This window comes from Pelodiscus sinensis, chromosome 13, assembly GCF_049634645.1.
Source record: "Pelodiscus sinensis isolate JC-2024 chromosome 13, ASM4963464v1, whole genome shotgun sequence".
In the NCBI taxonomy this organism is placed as follows: domain Eukaryota; kingdom Metazoa; phylum Chordata; order Testudines; family Trionychidae; genus Pelodiscus; species Pelodiscus sinensis.
Genome location: NC_134723.1, coordinates 28,621,633 through 28,638,334, shown reverse-complemented (window position 1 = coordinate 28,638,334; position 16,702 = coordinate 28,621,633). Strand labels below are relative to the sequence as shown.

Below are 16,702 nucleotides of genomic sequence, written 5' to 3'. Positions count from 1 at the left end.
AGTTCTGACAACTTGCGAAAGATCTGACCCCAAGTATTATGTGGCCCTGAATGGTGCAAACTTCCTATTCCCGCATCCCACACCAAACTCCCTGGTGGTCAAGGCAGTGAACCAGAGGGGCAAAAAGCAGGCCATGCACACAATCCCCTACAACAAGGACTAAAAATGCTTGGACCTAATGGGCAGGAAGGCACACTCATCAGCCTGCCTGCAGCTCTGAACTGCAAATTACATAGCCCTCCTTGCAAAATATACACACCACATAATCAATCAACTTGCAAATTTGATTGGAAATCTTTCTGGCAATAAAAAAGAGCAATTCAAAGCAAACATCAACGAGGGAGCATTCATCTCCAGAACAGCCCTATGGGCCACTGGATGGGGCTGATTAATCACCTATGAAACTGTGGTGTCACGCAACTTAGAGGGAACACTGGTTTTGCTCCCTTTGGGGGTTGGTTTCCTGGGTGCTGTGCTCTAGAACTGCATTCTCCCAGAGCTGTAGTGGTTCAGTGTCTGCACTGCTGTTCAGGGGGGCAGTAACCACAACTCTGTGCCTTGTCTGAGGGAGATCAAAGGATCTGGGCCAGCAATACAGGGTGATGGAGAGCCCCAGAGAGCAAGATGGCATGATCAGCACACCAGGGGACAATCCCAAAGGGTCTTCTGTGACCAAACTCCATCACAGTCTGTCTCACACAATTTTAAAACACATACTGACGTGTTTCTAAAGCTATTCAAATTAAACCCTTTCTGTCCACTGTCCAGCTCATCATTCCTTAGCCCAGCTGAAGGTGTACATTCTCCATAGAAACTCCTCTTGTGAAGAAATAGATAGACAAAAACTGTCTATCTATTTGATCTGAGGAAGTGAGTCTGGCCCACGAAAGCTCATCACCTAATAAACCATCTTGTTAGTCTTTAAAGTGCTGCATAGTCCTGTCTTTCGTTTCATCAAGACCAGACTAACAGGGCTACATCTTTGTTACTATTCTCTTGCAATTACTTTTTCCTTAACATGGCAACATTGTTTTTTAATTTTGCTTTCAGTGAAGATGGTACATTTAACTCTAAGCAAAAACATATTTATTCAGAATGTGACGGGGCGAGGCAGCCCCGCACTGAACCTACAGGGCCCAGCCAGGGTTACCTGGCTGCAGAGGCCCTTCCCCCACAGCCCTACCGAGCATGCCCGGGCTGCAGCAGGGCTATAAAAGCCTGGGCCAGGACTCAGTCTGGGGAGACAGCTGAAGGAGAAGGACTGGAGAAGGGAGCTCTCCCTCAGCGGTTGCCAGCTGGAGAGTGCAGCCAGCTGGGCAAGTCCAGGGGAAGGAAGCCCGGGGATCCAGGTAGGAAGTGGCTCAGGGCAGGAGAGGGAGCCGCCTCTCCCGGCCCGAGAACCTCGGTGCGTTTCGGCTGGATGGCCCCGCCGAGGGAGTAACCCGGTACCTGGTTGCTCACAGGGCCTTGGGCTGGGACCCAGTGGAGTTGGGTGGGCCCGGGTCCCCCTACCTGGGGGTGTGTCCCCGCTACAACTATAAACTGCTTTGTGGACTCGGCCTGGCTTAAAGGGCCAGGGATAGACTGTATCACAAGGGTGTCGGGGACCCAGGTGGGAGGGGCCCGCCACACGTGGTGGAGAATATGGGCACTTTCTTCCCCTGCAACGAGGGGAAGGTAGGGAAATCCATTTAAAAAAAAAACCCACACAAGCGGGAGGATAAAAGATGGGGCGAGTTAGAAAGAGGAAACGCCCCGAGACCTGTAACTATGGGCAGGCGTTGATAGCCGGGCAGAGAGCCCGGAGGGGGGACGAGGCCAAAATTACGGTAATTGTGCGGGTGAATGGAACACCCACCACTGCTCTAGTGGACTCTGGCTGTAGCCAAACCATTGTCCGGAGGGGGGTGGCGGTAGGAATGGACCAGCCGGGACCCCCTGTGCAAATGATGTGTGTCCACGGAGATGTACGGTCCTACAACATGGCTTGGGTGAGGTTGGAAGACGGGCAGCGGGGGGCACGCAGGCTGGTGGTGGTGGCCCCGAAGGCGCCCTACCCGGTGATCTTGGGGCGGGACTGGCCAGGGTTTAAGGAACTACTACAAGAAGGGAGTGAGCTAAGGGCAAATATTGTCCAGGCATGGCAAGCTTGCCGGGCCCCACTGAGCCTGCCCCTCGAGGTAGCGGTGGGGGAAGGGACCCCACAGCACACTACATCGGGGGCCCCGGCGGCGGACACGGGCAGCACACCTGCAGGTTCCCCACCTATCAGCCTAGAGCTAGATGGGGACTTCCTGGTGGAGCAACGGAACGACCCCACACTCAGCCGGGCCTGGGGGCAAGCTGTGACGCGCCCAGAAGGGGAGGAGCCGGTTTCAGGCCAGCCCCAAGGACCCTGCTTCGAGGTACGACAGGACCGTCTCTACCACCTAGTACGGGACCCTCAGACCCAGGATGAGATGCACCAGCTGTTAGTCCCACGCCGTTTCCGCCAGGGCCTGTTACAGTTTGCGCACGCGAACCCCTGGGCGGGCCATTTGGGCCGAGAGAAAACCCTACAGCGAGTGGCGTGACGGTTCTTCTGGCCGGGAATCCACCATGAAGTGCGGGAGTACTGTGCATCGTGCCCCGAGTGCCAGAGGGCCAACCCCACCAACGTTCCCCGGGCCCCGCTGGTGCCACTACCTATAGTGGGGACACCCTTCGAACTCATCGGCCTAGACTTGGTGGGGCCGTTGGAAAGGAGCCAGACGGGGCATAAGTATATCGTAGTTGTGGTGGACTATGCTACGCGGTATCCGGAGGCCGTCCCACTATGGACAACCACTGCCCGCGTCATTGCTGGGGAGTTGCTGGAAATATTATCTCGGGTGGGTATACCCCGGGAGATTCTTACAGACCAGGGGACAAACTTGACGTCGCGACTCGTGGTGGAGCTGTGTCGGTTGCTGAACATCCGTGCGCTCCGGACCTCCGTCTACCACCCGCAGACGGACGGGTTGGTGGAGCGCTTCAACCGCACCTTGAAGTCAATGCTGCGCAAGTTTGTGGAGGATGATGCCCGTCATTGGGATAAGATGCTCCCAGCGCTGATGTTTGCAGTGCGAGAGGTGCCCCAAGCCTCTACCGGGTTCTCGCCCTTCGAGCTCCTATATGGGCGACAACCCAGAGGGGTCCTAGACCTTGTCCGAGAGACCTGGGAAGAACAAGAAACCCCCACCCGAGGCTCCGTACACTACATCTTGCGCTTGCGGGATCGGCTCCGGGAACTAGGACATTTGGCCCAAGAGAATCTACGCCAAGCCCAGGAGACCCAGACTGCCCACTACAACCGGGGAGCCAGGACTCGGGCCTTCCAGCCAGGAGACCGGGTATTACTGTTGCTTTCGTCCTCAGAATCCAAGCTGCTAGCAAAATGGCAAGGCCCATTCGAGGTGGTGAGATGGGTGGGCCCAGTGGACTACGCCCTGGCAGCTGTACTTCAGAGGAAAGAGGTGAGGATATATCATGTGAACCTGCTCAAGGGGTGGAAGGAGCGAGAGGCCTTGATGATCACCCCGTACCCGATAGAACCAGAGTTGGGGCCAGCCGCCGAGGAGGATCCCCCGTCCACCCGCCTGGACGTCAGTCCTGACCTCGAGACCAAGCAGAAGGAACAACTCCACCAGCTGCTGAGCAGCTTTCCCCAGGTCCTGCTGTCGAAGCTGGGCCAGACAAACCTGGCTAGCCACCATATAGCCACCCCCCCGGGGCAAACATCTATTTGACGGTTTCTTTTGTAGAACAATTATTCACATAAACACCCAATATAAGGGGAGAAAATAGATACTTTAATGCTTAACTTCCTTCATGAGTCCTCAGTGCATTTCAGTGCATGCTGTACAACTCTTTTTATAAGCCCCATTTAAGCTAATGGGACTTAAGTGCATGTTTATGTGTCTTTCTGAATCAAGGCCTAAAAGACAGCCTGATATATATGATGTATAGACTTTCTAGAAATAAAAAGAATAAAAATGATCCCTGGAAGAATCTGCTGAAGTGAAGTATGAAAGTAAGTTAAAAATATGTAAGAATGCTATTTTGATGCTTAATTCCACAGCCTGTGCTCTGGCAAAACTGCCATTACATTATTTCCAATTCTGTGCAGTGCAAATACTGTGGATAGAAAACCATTAAGATGAGACTGCCAGTTAAGGTCCTGAATTTCATTTTTCACTGGCACACTTTGCAACCATGGGCAAGCTTATTGCCAATAAGTTCTGCAAGTCTTCACTGAGATACTGAACACCTCAGCCACCAACAGACTTCAGAGAATTTGTGACATATTTGTGATGAAATCATTCCTTATTCATGAGGTTGTGAGGGCAGCACCTTATGGAATCAGTCTACAAAAAATCTTGAAAATACAAAAAGTTTACTGGCCATTTTTTTTTTTGTCAATCTGACCTACTGTGTCAAAACAGCATTTGCTAATAGCCAAATGAATTAAAGCACAATGATTATACTGGGCTCCTCCCTTTTTATATAATTACTGTTTTTACATTCTTACATATTCTCCTTACCCAACACAGAAACAAACCCTGAATACGAGGAAAATCTTCAGGTTACCATTGATTGTGAAATACTTGTGGGGGGTTTTAAATTTTAACTTATCCAACTTTCTGTTACTGCAGGGAGAACGCTACAGGGAATGTTTCAAATGAAGGGAACAATGTAATTTATTATTCTGACTTATTGGTTTTTATAATATAGCAAAGTAAATCTTTGTTTACTCTTACTTTGTTAGCTCAGTATATTTTCAGCTTTGACGAGATATAAAGCATATAGATAAATTAACAGTGGACTCAAAACACAAAGAAAAAAATTATTCTAAATGTTATACCCTTTGAATCCTGTCTCTTCTGTCCAAAGTACAGAAATTAGAAAAGAGCAAATTGAACTATTAAGTGATCCTATTTCTAATTCTGGAGTGTAGGAGATCATGAAAAAATACAAAATTGGCTATATTGTTTACAGCAGTGTTTCTTAAACTTTTTAAGACTGTGGAACACCAAACAATTTTTTTTTTTTTTTTTATAGAACACCGAGGGAAAGTTATTGAGGAGAAAAAAAAAAAAGCGGTCGTGGTCCCTTTAATTGCCACGCGTGTTGTCCCAACTGAGCTTTCGTCTCTGCCGGGGGTGGAAAATAAGTTAAGAGGCGACAGTGCACCTCCGACTATCTCGTGGCACACTGGTGTCCTGCGGCACACAGTTTACGAAACACTGGTTTACAGCGTGACCTAATGATCAAAATGGTGAACTAGGAGCTAGGGCACATTGGGGCCAGGATTTCACCCTCTGCATAATAGGCAAGTCAGGCTGGTCCTGATTCTGTAGACTCCCTAAACATATTTTACCAGTAAAGTCACTGGAGGTTCTGTGCCACTGCAAAATCAGGCCCTTTAAACTTATATGCCTTAGTTTAACTTTCTTTAAAATGGAGATGATACTACCTGCCACAAAAGGATGTTGGGATCTTAATGTTAAGAACTTTGAGATCATCAGACGAAAAGCACCAGAAAAGAGCAAGTTATATCAAATTAAAATATGACATTTTAGAATCGTAAACACAAATGAAACTTTCAGAACTAGAAAATCATTTGTAATAATTATATTCCTCCCCTGCTTTTTCTGTATAACTTCTATTATATGACAACAGTATGCTACTCCAACCATTTTGCATGGAAATCATTTTATAATTCACAGGTGGCTATTATTATTTGGCCTTTGTCCTTTCTGCCTCACTTGAGGTATTTATTTACGTGTCTGATTTATATAGTGTGCCAATCACCAAAGTCTCTAGCCCAGAAACTAGTAATTTGATATAGTAACCACTGAAGTCAATGGAAAAAATTCGACTGATTTCAATGACTTTTGTGATCAGATTTCAGAAACTTGCTACTTGTGTTTGGGTATGTCTACACTTGGGAGTTATTTCAAAATAACTCCCCTTATTTTGAAATAACAAGGACAATGTCCACACTACCAAGCCTATTTAAAAATAAGGGGCTTGTTATTTTGAAATTGTAACTCCTGCTTGTGAAGAGAAATACACTTCTTTTGAAATAGTTATTTTAGGAGTTATTATTTTGAAATAACCTGCTAGTGTAGACATAACTTTCCTGGGTTGTTCTAATTGTTTTGTGTGTGTTTGTCCAAATTGTGGCATCACTTAGAGCCTGATCCCTCACCCAGTATATATTCTAGTCCCTCTGACCCTCATGCTCTAGTGCCATAGTATCCAACCAGTTCTAAAGCAGCAGCCAATATATAGTATACTGCTATAGCAAACTAGCCATACTCAACCAGCCCAATAGCCACATTGTTCAAGCTAACTAGCCACACACTTGGCTAGTGGCTAAGGTGTGGACACCACAGCTTTAGCAACTCTCATTAGTATTGATGGGAGATGCTTGCTTGTAAATAAAGGTAGAATATAGTCCTAAATGTTTAGCTTACTCTCTCCATCCTTCTTTATTATGGTTTTCATAATATATTTCACTTACATATAAATGTGTGATGCAGCTGTTCTATTTTGTTTGAATTTTCCCCACATATGCCTTCTTATAATTATTTATTAATTTAAGTTTCCCTATAGTTTATGGTGAAGGGAAGTTTTACTTGGAATATTGTACATATTTTGTGTCATTAGCTTGTAGCTACAGTTTTTTTTGTTTTGAGAGAGAGAGCGAGAGTATACTTGTTTCTTGTTATGAAGACATTCAGAGAAGATTATACTATGAAATACAGAATAACTGGACATTGGTAAATACAAATAAAAAGCACTCACTAGGTCTGAGTTTGGCTTTATATGCAATACCACAGGAAGACTGAACAATCACATTCCATATTAGGAAATTCTTTTGTATAGTCTTCCGTCTTCTGTTTATATGTGACCTGTGGGAAAAAAAAATTTACTCATGGCACTAGAAATACAAGAAGTAATTCTTCCTTGATCCTAAGGTAAAACTATATGAAGTTTTGCCTTCCAGTCTATAACCTGGGAAAAAACGTGGACTTCCTAGTCAGTTCTTTCTAAAATCTGTAAAACAGTTTTTTCTTGTAATACACAAGCCATGTAATTCAGTTAGCTCTAGCAGAAATATATTTACTCTTGATTTTATCACAAGAAAAATATTTTGATGGATTGGCCTAAATATGTGCTTTTCAGATGTGAGCAATAAATAGAATATTAAAAAGTCAGATACTTTGTAGCTGCAAATAATTGTGGGTATGTCTACACTACAAAGTTAATTCGAACTAACTAAGTTAGTTCGAATTAGTGCTGTAGTGTAGACATACCCTCTGAGTGCAATTTTGAGTCTACATTTATATACACCTCAAGTACAAGAAGAGTACAATCAGACATTTAAATGTTTCCGGTGTCATTTTCAAAATCACGCAGCATTGAAGAAAAACTGCCATTGACTTGCATAGAAACATAATTACCAATGTTGAACAAAAATTACATGTGCCTATAAAATTTTGAGTATAAAAGCAGAGGGCTGTGTAAGGCCAGGTTTAAATTCAGCAGTATGTCATTAAAATATTTTGGAATATACTGTAGTATATTTCTTAGGACTTCTCTATACAAACAATTAGTGGGTGGCACACTGGTGTATAAACCTCACATTGGCTTTCTCTGTACTACAATTGCAGAGGAAGATTTTCTGCCATGTACTAAAAGTTCGCTACTGCACTTTATTCTACTCTCATTTCACAGTAGCACATGCCACATGGATACTTAGAGCAAGGCAGGCTAACATGCTGTAGCTTACACCTCAGCTTGCTGTGCCCTACTTGTTTATGTAGACTTGCCTCCGATGTTAAACTTTTTATGTTGTATCTGTACTTAACATTCAACTTGAAACTGGGCTAAATTCAGTCAGGACAAATTGTAGCTGTTCTTATCTATGCTTGCACTTTACATCGTTTCAGCTACACTGGTTAATGGCTACCAATGGCTGAGACAAGTATAATTCCCAATGTAAACAGAGAGAAATCTAAAACCAGTACTTATTTGCTGAGTGAAGGAATTATGAATTGCAGAGGAATAATTTCTTTGTGGATTAAATTTTAAGTACATTGGTTTAGTGAAGACACTGTCTGCTTACGTGAAAAATTCTTGTTCTTACAGTACTCTGGAGTACAACATAGAGCAAATGATGATTCATTCTTTCCAAACACACCACCTCTCCTTAAACAGGATGATTAATACCAATATTTCTTCACAGGGAGACACTATATTTATTTGTTACCAAAACCAGACTGAGTCACCATAGTAAAGAGATGTTTGAATCTTTTCAGTTTCACTGTACATACAGACCACAATATGATTTGTTTTTGTCTGACATGCAGAAAAAATAATTTGCATACAATAAGTACTTATTTTCTATGACTCTGAGCAGAAAAGATGCCGTCTGTTTTTATGCCGTGAAAACATGCTGCTGAGTCAAGATGATAGATTTCTTGAGCAGGGAAGGACTTGTCACAAGAAAGAATTAGGATTAAGGCCAGTCTGTGTTCACATGTATAGTTAAAGATTTTAGTGAACTGAAGCACTCATGATCTTCATGTCTGAAGCGTCCTAACACATTTGCAATAACAATGAAATTGTGCAACTGTCTTTTTCTTTGCTAGTTGCCATCAGGCAAAGATGACCATGGTGCTGTGGGCCAAATGAGCAACATTCAGTGCTGGGGTCTTCAGTCTCAGTTCACATCTACATATTATACCTGAGGATGGTTACAGTGAGTTTTATTTTATGTGACTCAGATATAGTCCTTAAGCTTATGGCAAGTTGTAAATGCTGCTTTCAGTTATCCTTCCATGCCATGGAGTAATTTGCTCTTTGAATTATTAATAATCAAACCCAACTAGGAAATTCGTGTACCTGCAGTAAAAAATAACGAACTGTTGGAAAGAGAGGAAGAAGGGATCACTTAACAAAAAAGAGAAAAAATTAAGCAAAGTATTTATTTCTGAATATGTACTCTGTCTCCTAATTATATCAGCATTAGTCAGCAGATAATAGTCTTCAGGGCAATTAACTGCAAATGATCATGGTACAGAGCTTATACTGAAAGAATATGGCTGTGTCTAGACTGGCAAGTTTTTCCACAAAATCATCTGATTTTGCAGAAAAACTTGCCAGCTGTCTACACTGGCCGCTTGAATTTCCGCAAGAACACTGACAATCTCATGTAAGATCGTCAGTGTTCTTGCGGAAATACTGTGCTGCTCCCGTTTGGGCAAAAGCCCTCTTGCGTGAATCATTTGCGCAAGAGGGCCAGTGTAAACAGCACAGTACTGTTTTCCGCGAAAATGGCGATCGGGGCTTTTTTGCGGAAAACCACGTCTAGATTGGCCACGGACGCTTTTCCGCAAAAAGTGCTTTTGCGGAAAAGCGTCCTGCCAATCTAGACGTGCTTTTCCAAAAATGCTTTTAACGGAAAACTTTTCCATTAAAAGCATTTTCGGAAAATCATTCCAGTGTAGATGTAGCCTATGTGTATTTTATGGAAAGAAGGTACAATAGAGGCTTGAGAGTCAAGACTTCTGGGTTTGGTCTGAGTTGTTCTATGACCTTGCCTTTCTGGCATAGAAGATAATCAGAAAGTATTTGCCTAAATATGGTAACTGTGATGTTCAGATAAAGAATTAATAAGTGTATGGGAAGAAGAGCTGGACTTGCATCCTCACAATCCTGGTTTCCAAGTGAGAGTCTCTGATATGGGGGAAGTAGTAGAATTTTAGTCTCTCTGAGCAAGACTATTTAGTCTTGTAAGCATTGGAAGTGCAATGCACAAAGAAAGGGGCTTCACTTTTAGAGCAGTTATTAATGAAGAAGGGCTGGCCTAAAGTTTCACATACGCCTTCTCTCCCCAAACAAACTCTGTAAAATGGGCTTCGTTTGAAGTATATTGCAAAGAAAATTTTGCTAACTCTTCTCAAGGTCCCTAACTAACCGTCTGTGTCTACATTTACATTTCCGTAAAAGGGATGCTAATGAGACCAGTCGGAATGGCAAATGCCGCGGGGGATTAAAATATCCCCCGCGGCATTTGCATGAACATGGCTGCCGCTTTTTTCTGGCTCGGGGTTTTGCCGGAGAAAAGCGCCAGTCTAGATGGGATCTTGCGGAAAATAAGCCCTTTTCCGCAAGATCCCTTATTCCTTACTTTCCGCAAGATCCCATCTAGACTGGCACTTTTCTCCGGCAAAACCCCGAGCCAGAAAAAAGCGGCAGCCATGTTCATGCAAATGCCGCGGGGGATATTTTAATCCCCCGTGGCATTTGCAATTGACTGGTCTCATTAGCATCCCTTTTCCGTAAAAGGGAGCCAATGTAGACGCAGCCACCCCGTATAATTTGGTCTGCAAATGGTGGACAGAAACTGGTTCTCTCAGGACACGTCTACACTAGGAAATTATATTGAAATAAGTAAAATCAACATCATAACTCCAGATTTAACAAAAGTGATATAGTATGTGCCTACTATGAGGAAGCAGCAAAATTAGCCAGAATAATTTCAAAATAGCATGTCCACACTGATTGGCACCTGCCTCAGACTTACAGCCCCTGGAAGCACTCTGGAGAAGGCACCAGGAGGGCAGGCAATTCTTGTGGCTGCTTGTTCAGGCAATTGCACCGCATGCTTTCAGGATCTCCTCTCTACAGCCATGTCTTACACCTCCACTGCCTCCCCCCTTGCGGGACACAAATGGACGCAGTTCTTGTATTGATCCCATAGTTCCTGCTAATAACAAATCCTTTTCCCCTTGCTGTTGCCATACTGGTAATATTCTAGAAAATAATTGTTGTCCCATTCCTAATTTTGATAAGAATGCACTGACAGGCTTTCCCAGCTCTTGTATTTCACCCGTCACATAACTCAATTTGTTTGCCAATACTCCTATGTTAGTGGCATCCAGTACTCTGACTCCTAACCCACTTCTACCCAAAACAGTATCCAATACACCTCTGAGGGTTCTTCTTCTGATGGGTTTGTCAATATACCATAATTGTAGCCATGCTGCCCACCCCTTATGGAATGTCTGTACATATGGGGCGCATTGAGGTATGACCTTGGACACATTTAACCCAGTAAGGTCCAGCTCAATTTGCTTTAGATATAGTGTTGGTGGTATAATGACTTGCTCTCTGTGATCCAATTTTACCACATGTTGACTGTTCAATGGGTGTTTTCTTGGTTTTTGCATATCAAACTCAGTGGCAATTATTTTAAAATGTAATGTTACCCAGAGGCATTCTGGGGGTCTCAGTTCTCGTATATCCTGGGTATCTGTGACAGCACGTCGGGATTTTCCTGTCTCCTGCACCCCCGTAATGGCACGAACAGACTCCACCAGCCAGTAGAATAGAGGGAGTTTATTGCTTCTCCAGGATACAGCACAGATGTAATCTAGTTACAGGGCAGGCCTAGGATGCCTCAGCCCCCCTTGAGATGGGAGAGCCTGGGCTCCTAAATCCCAGCCTGTTGCCTAGGCTGCTTCCTCCATGATCCCAGACAGAAACTAACCAACTCTCTTCCAGCCCTGCCCCCCAGCCAGGGGCGGCATTCCACCTTCCTTTGTTTCTCTCCCTGGGGGGTAGCTGGTCAGACAGGTTTGGAGCCCCTTTGCATAATGACTCACCCCCTGCCCTGCTGGGCTGTGCTACAGACAGCAGAGGTCACCCACAGCCCACTGCCCCGCATAGCAACCAGCAAGGTACCCCCACTACATCACAGTATCCACCTGCCATGGTGTGTTAGCGAAGTTTCTTGATATTTGCAATTGTTTCCCTGAGGGACTAGTCAGGGTGCTGGGCCTTGATTCCCAGATTTGAAGCAAGTGAGGCTCATTAAACCTTATTAGCATCCTAATGTCAGTGTCCCCTCCTAACTGCCATGCAAACCCCATAAACTTCAGTATCCCACATTTTGGAGAGAACACAGGGATCTTAAGCAGATTGATTTCTTGTTTCTGAGTGAGCTTAAGGCAGTCAACGTTATATATTGTAGTTTCTGGTCCCGTACAATTCCCTTCCATAGTTAGAGTATCCAGTCATTAATGACAACTTAGATTGTGATGGGGCTTCTGGTGACAGCCCGCCAGTTATGTTATGGTAATGGGTGAATGCCTTTTCCCAGCACAAGCAACAGCTGATATGATTGAACACTATAGGATTGATCCAGCATTGTGCCGTTACCCAGAAATTATTTTTCCATACACTTACTACATGGATATCAACAGGCCAGAGAATAGGTTTCGCTGTCAGACAAACAACATGGAACATAAAACACTCAGACACACAGTTGCGACAACAGCTTCTTCATAACGGTGCCCTGGTCACTTGTGTTCTTCTGCTGGCGCCAGTCTTTTAGAACTCTGAAAGACAAAACAGACATTTTTCTAACCCCCCTGGATGGGGCTAGTTAGAGGTTACTGCTTGGAGTCCCCTTTCCATGGTTTAAGCTGGGAAGAATGGAATCATTTTAACTTTGGCATGTTTAGCCTCTTTGACCAGATTTCTACCTGGTACACTGTTGGGCTGGCCTTTTCCACAATGTACACTGGTCCTTCCCACTTCATTCCCAAAGAGCAATCTTGCTCTGCAAATTTCCAATACAGCACCTAATCTCCAACTTCCCATTCAACAGGCCTTTTTACCTGGACCAACCTTTTATTCGTCTTTTAGATATTAACACCCAACTGATCTGCTATTTTCTTGTGGATTTCTGTTAATGCCTCTACAAGAGACTGGATCCACTGGTCATTTAGCACTTTGGGTTGCTACCCGTCTGGAATATCAACGTCTAATCACCACTGCAGGAATGTTCGCATGTCCCTTCCCATCATTGCCACAAAGGGAGTGTAACCATGACTTGCTGAGACTGACCTTAAGGCCATTAGAATCAAGGGCAGTTTTTCATCCCAGTCTCTTCCATTTTCCTTTACTATTTGTCTCAGAGCATCCTTTACAGTGCGGTTAGTTTGTTCCACTTGTCCTGAGGATCAGGGGTGTCCTGCTATGTGGAACCTTTGCTTAATGCCAAGCATTTTACACAGCTCCTGCATAGTTTCCCCAATGAAGTGTGGGCTTTGGTTGGAATCAATTTCCTTTGGCAGCCCCCACCGGCTAATCCCCACATTAAACAATTGCCTGGCTGTAGTCGATGCTGTGTTAGTCTTTGTTGGGATGGCTCCTACCCATTTTGTAAAGGGATCTACACTTACCAAACAGTACTTGTTGTTCCTTGGGGTAACTGGTAGTGGTCCGATATAGACCCTCAATCCTCTGGTGAGCAATGGGGCCCTTTTCTACCTGTGGGTCTGCATTAACCATAGCACATCGCAAACAATTATTACTCCACTGCTTTACATCTTCCTTGGGGGGAGGGGGGGCACCACCTTGTATCTTTGACTCTTTCCACAGTTTTGTCCACCCCAAAATGCCCTTGCTCATGAACATATTGAATCAGTTCAGTTCTGACCTTTTTAGGAATCAACCACCATTTAGGCCATCCCCCAAGGTCTGGGTCATGTTTAGTGACCCACACTACCCCTTTGGAGTCTTTGTGTACATGCCATTTCCCTCTGATTATTCCTTGCCTCAGGAATTGTTCAATTTCTTCATCCCATTCCTGTAGGGCTTATAGATCCAATGTCTCTGGACTTGTCACCTGCTTTTGTGCCCTGGTAGGTCAATGGTAGGTTTTAATCCTTCTTCTGCCTCCTGGGGATATTTGTATTGTCGCTGTGGAAGATGGTCAGGGCCTCAAATTAAAACCTGAGCATCAATTTTTCCACACTCCAATTTATTTTTAGCCCAAACCCCAGGAAACTTTTCCACCCGTGGGTTCTCTTCTGCTTGCCCTCCTTCTGGGGCCTTTACAGCCACACATCAATGTATCACATTAATGTAGGGGGTGTCTGTTTCTGCTGAATCTTCATCATTTGCCCATAAGAGCTGATTGGCTAAATCCACTATCTGCCTCCCCTGACTATGGTAAGGCATTCCCAATATTCCACCCTCCTTGTTCCCATTCACAGTGGGATCCTGTTTCTGAATACAACATTTGATCCATGACTCCTGATTCCCAACATGGGGTCAGGACTGGTCTCGTGATAGAGGCTTTCGTTGTCTCCCCTGTATATGACACCAGCTGGGTTGACTGCTTTGTTTCTACAGCATCCCTGGGAAGCCAGTGCTCTCCAAGCACACAGACTGATGCTCCAGTGTTGATTAGCATAGTGGGGCATTTATGTTCCCCCGCCCTCCCCAGCATTGCCCCTACAGTGTAACGCCCCCATTTGTCATACTGAAATTGAGCCACAACTTTAGGGGGAGTCTGGGGAGGCAGGCACCCCTATTGGGGAGGTGCTGATGGTTCGAACTGTAATATGGCTTTTCTGTAGCCATGTTGGAAGGCCTGTGCTAGGCCTGAACCAAGCCGCCTTCTGCAGCCAGACTGAAGGGTAGCAGCCATTAACTGTAAGGCCTGGAGACACATACTCACAATTCCATCTAAATTGTATTAAAAAGTGTCACACCAGGCTGTGAGGAGGGGACTTTGTCCTGATAGCTCCCCCACTATCACTAGATAAAGAAACAGATCTCAAGATGGGTAAAGAAAACTTAAGTCACACCATTCTGTCTGTCAAGAAACTGCTTATCAATACTTGAGGCTGTGGAATCCTCATTCTATGATCATTATCACTACACTTTCCTATTGTTTGACTGTGTGAGCTCTGTCTGGTTTGTAACTGTTTCTGTCTGTTGTATAATTAATTTTGGTAGGTGTAAATCAATTAAGGTGGTGGTGTATGATTTGTTATGATTGGTTAGTAAAATTATACTAAAATAATTGGTTAAGGTATAGCTAAGCAAGACTCAGGTTTCATTATATAAAGAAGGAAGATAAGAAGTAATAGGAAAAAGAAGATCGGAAGTAACAGAAGCAGAAGGAAGGAAGCAAAAGGCTGGAAGAAGACCAAAGAGACAAGGAACACCAAGAAGAACTCACCTCCAAGACCCAGCCTAAGATAAGAGCTGTCAGGACTCTCCTGTACAACCATGACGTGCAGCAGCTAAGATCCAGAGAGACTGACCTTGCCTGGCCAACAGGGGAAGTCTGCCTGCCTTTATCAGGATTGGTGAGCATGACACTGTGTGCTCAGCATGTGTATTCTGCTTGTTTGGGAATTGTCAATATATAGAGGATAAAGATATTACTGTGTGAGGCTCCTTCAGTGGCTAGAGATCCTGCCAACCTGCAGGAAGATGAGCTCTATGAATTGGGTAAGGGTGGGTGTGTAAATTAGCAGGGTTGCACCATGAGCCCTAGGAACTGGGCAAAGGTGTGTGTCCCTACGCTGTGGAAGGGATAGAGAAATTTGTGCGGGTAACAGCAGTGTGCTCTGGTTGCCCTTGTGGATACCACAGCACTGAACATGGAGCCAGAGCTGCTGCAAAGCAGTGCCAGGTTCACAGGCCTCATGCTGTGCCTCACGGCGCAGAACTTCCAAAATGTCCTCCATGCACAAGACCATGCGCTCCATCACTAAGGTGAGGAAGGAGCACATGTCCTCGTGCTGGTGCACCACCTGGTCCCAGGCAGCCTTCCTCTGCTCCCAGTCAGAAAAAAAAAAGAATAGAAAAGATTTTCAGGGCTGCCCAAAACAGTTACAGCCACCTATCATGGAAAGCATAGTATAGAGTCTTGTTTGATTTATTCAGGAATATTGGACAAGATGGACCAAATGATTCCTTCCCTGTCCAGTGGTACCCGTTTGGTGAATCACTATGGTTAATACTGAATTTCTTTGTTTTTACCTCTGTCCCCTTTAGTTGATCAGTCAATTTTCATTGGTACTTTCATGTCCTTTCCTTTATTCCTAGAAACATGACCCTCCTATTTCCAAGTTTTCAAATGAAAAAGACGTAACAGATTCATTTGTAGAAGGATTCTTGTTAGAAATAGAAACATGCCTTACTTACATTTGCAAAAGAATTCAGAAAGTGTCAGTCTTCATTTTTGGGGATTTTCTCTAGGAAACAGACCTTTTGTACACAGCCTTTCAAGAGGCTAGCCCTACATGCTATAGGAAAAGCTGAACAAATTAGTTATGTAAAGAAGTTCATGAGAGATTATTTGGATAAAAGTAGGAACGTTTAACAATTTATCCTCTTTATTTTGAATGATCTTTGCCTGAATCAAATTTCACTGAAGCCAACAGAGTCTCCCATTGGAGTTCATGGACTTTGAAACAGTAAATCTACGTCAAAGACTGGCAGGTCATTTGTTCAGTTTAAAACTGGACAGTCCTCTTTTGGGGCAGTTTGTCCCCCATTTAGTACTGACAAACCAAATGTGGTTTTGTATGATATTCAGTGAGGAACACCATTTTGAAAGAGCTCATGGCTCCAGCCTTGCTGGCATTACTCACAGTATGCATGTAAGGTCATGCCGGGGGTGTGGGCCTGCTCCATTCCTATAAACACTGGAATGTCTGGTATTCTGAGAATTCATGAATGGCCTTCCTAACAACAGGGAAATCAAACCCAGAAAGAGTACAGCAAATCAGAGATAAACGTGGAAACACACCTGATGTCTAATCATTGGAATGGGAAATAAATATTGTCTTTAGTTACT

The 16,702-nt window shown here is 44.4% G+C and overlaps 1 long non-coding RNA gene across 1 annotated transcript in view; it reads left to right on the top strand.

Annotated features, from left to right (window-relative positions):
• LOC112543569 (uncharacterized) overlaps window positions 1-16,702 on the top strand; it is a 154,052-nt gene that overhangs the window by 40,736 nt on the left and 96,614 nt on the right. Inside the window, exon 2 of the long non-coding RNA XR_012906915.1 lies at window positions 8,682-8,791. This is a non-coding gene — a long non-coding RNA (uncharacterized LOC112543569). The remainder of the gene's footprint in view (window positions 1-8,681; window positions 8,792-16,702) is intronic.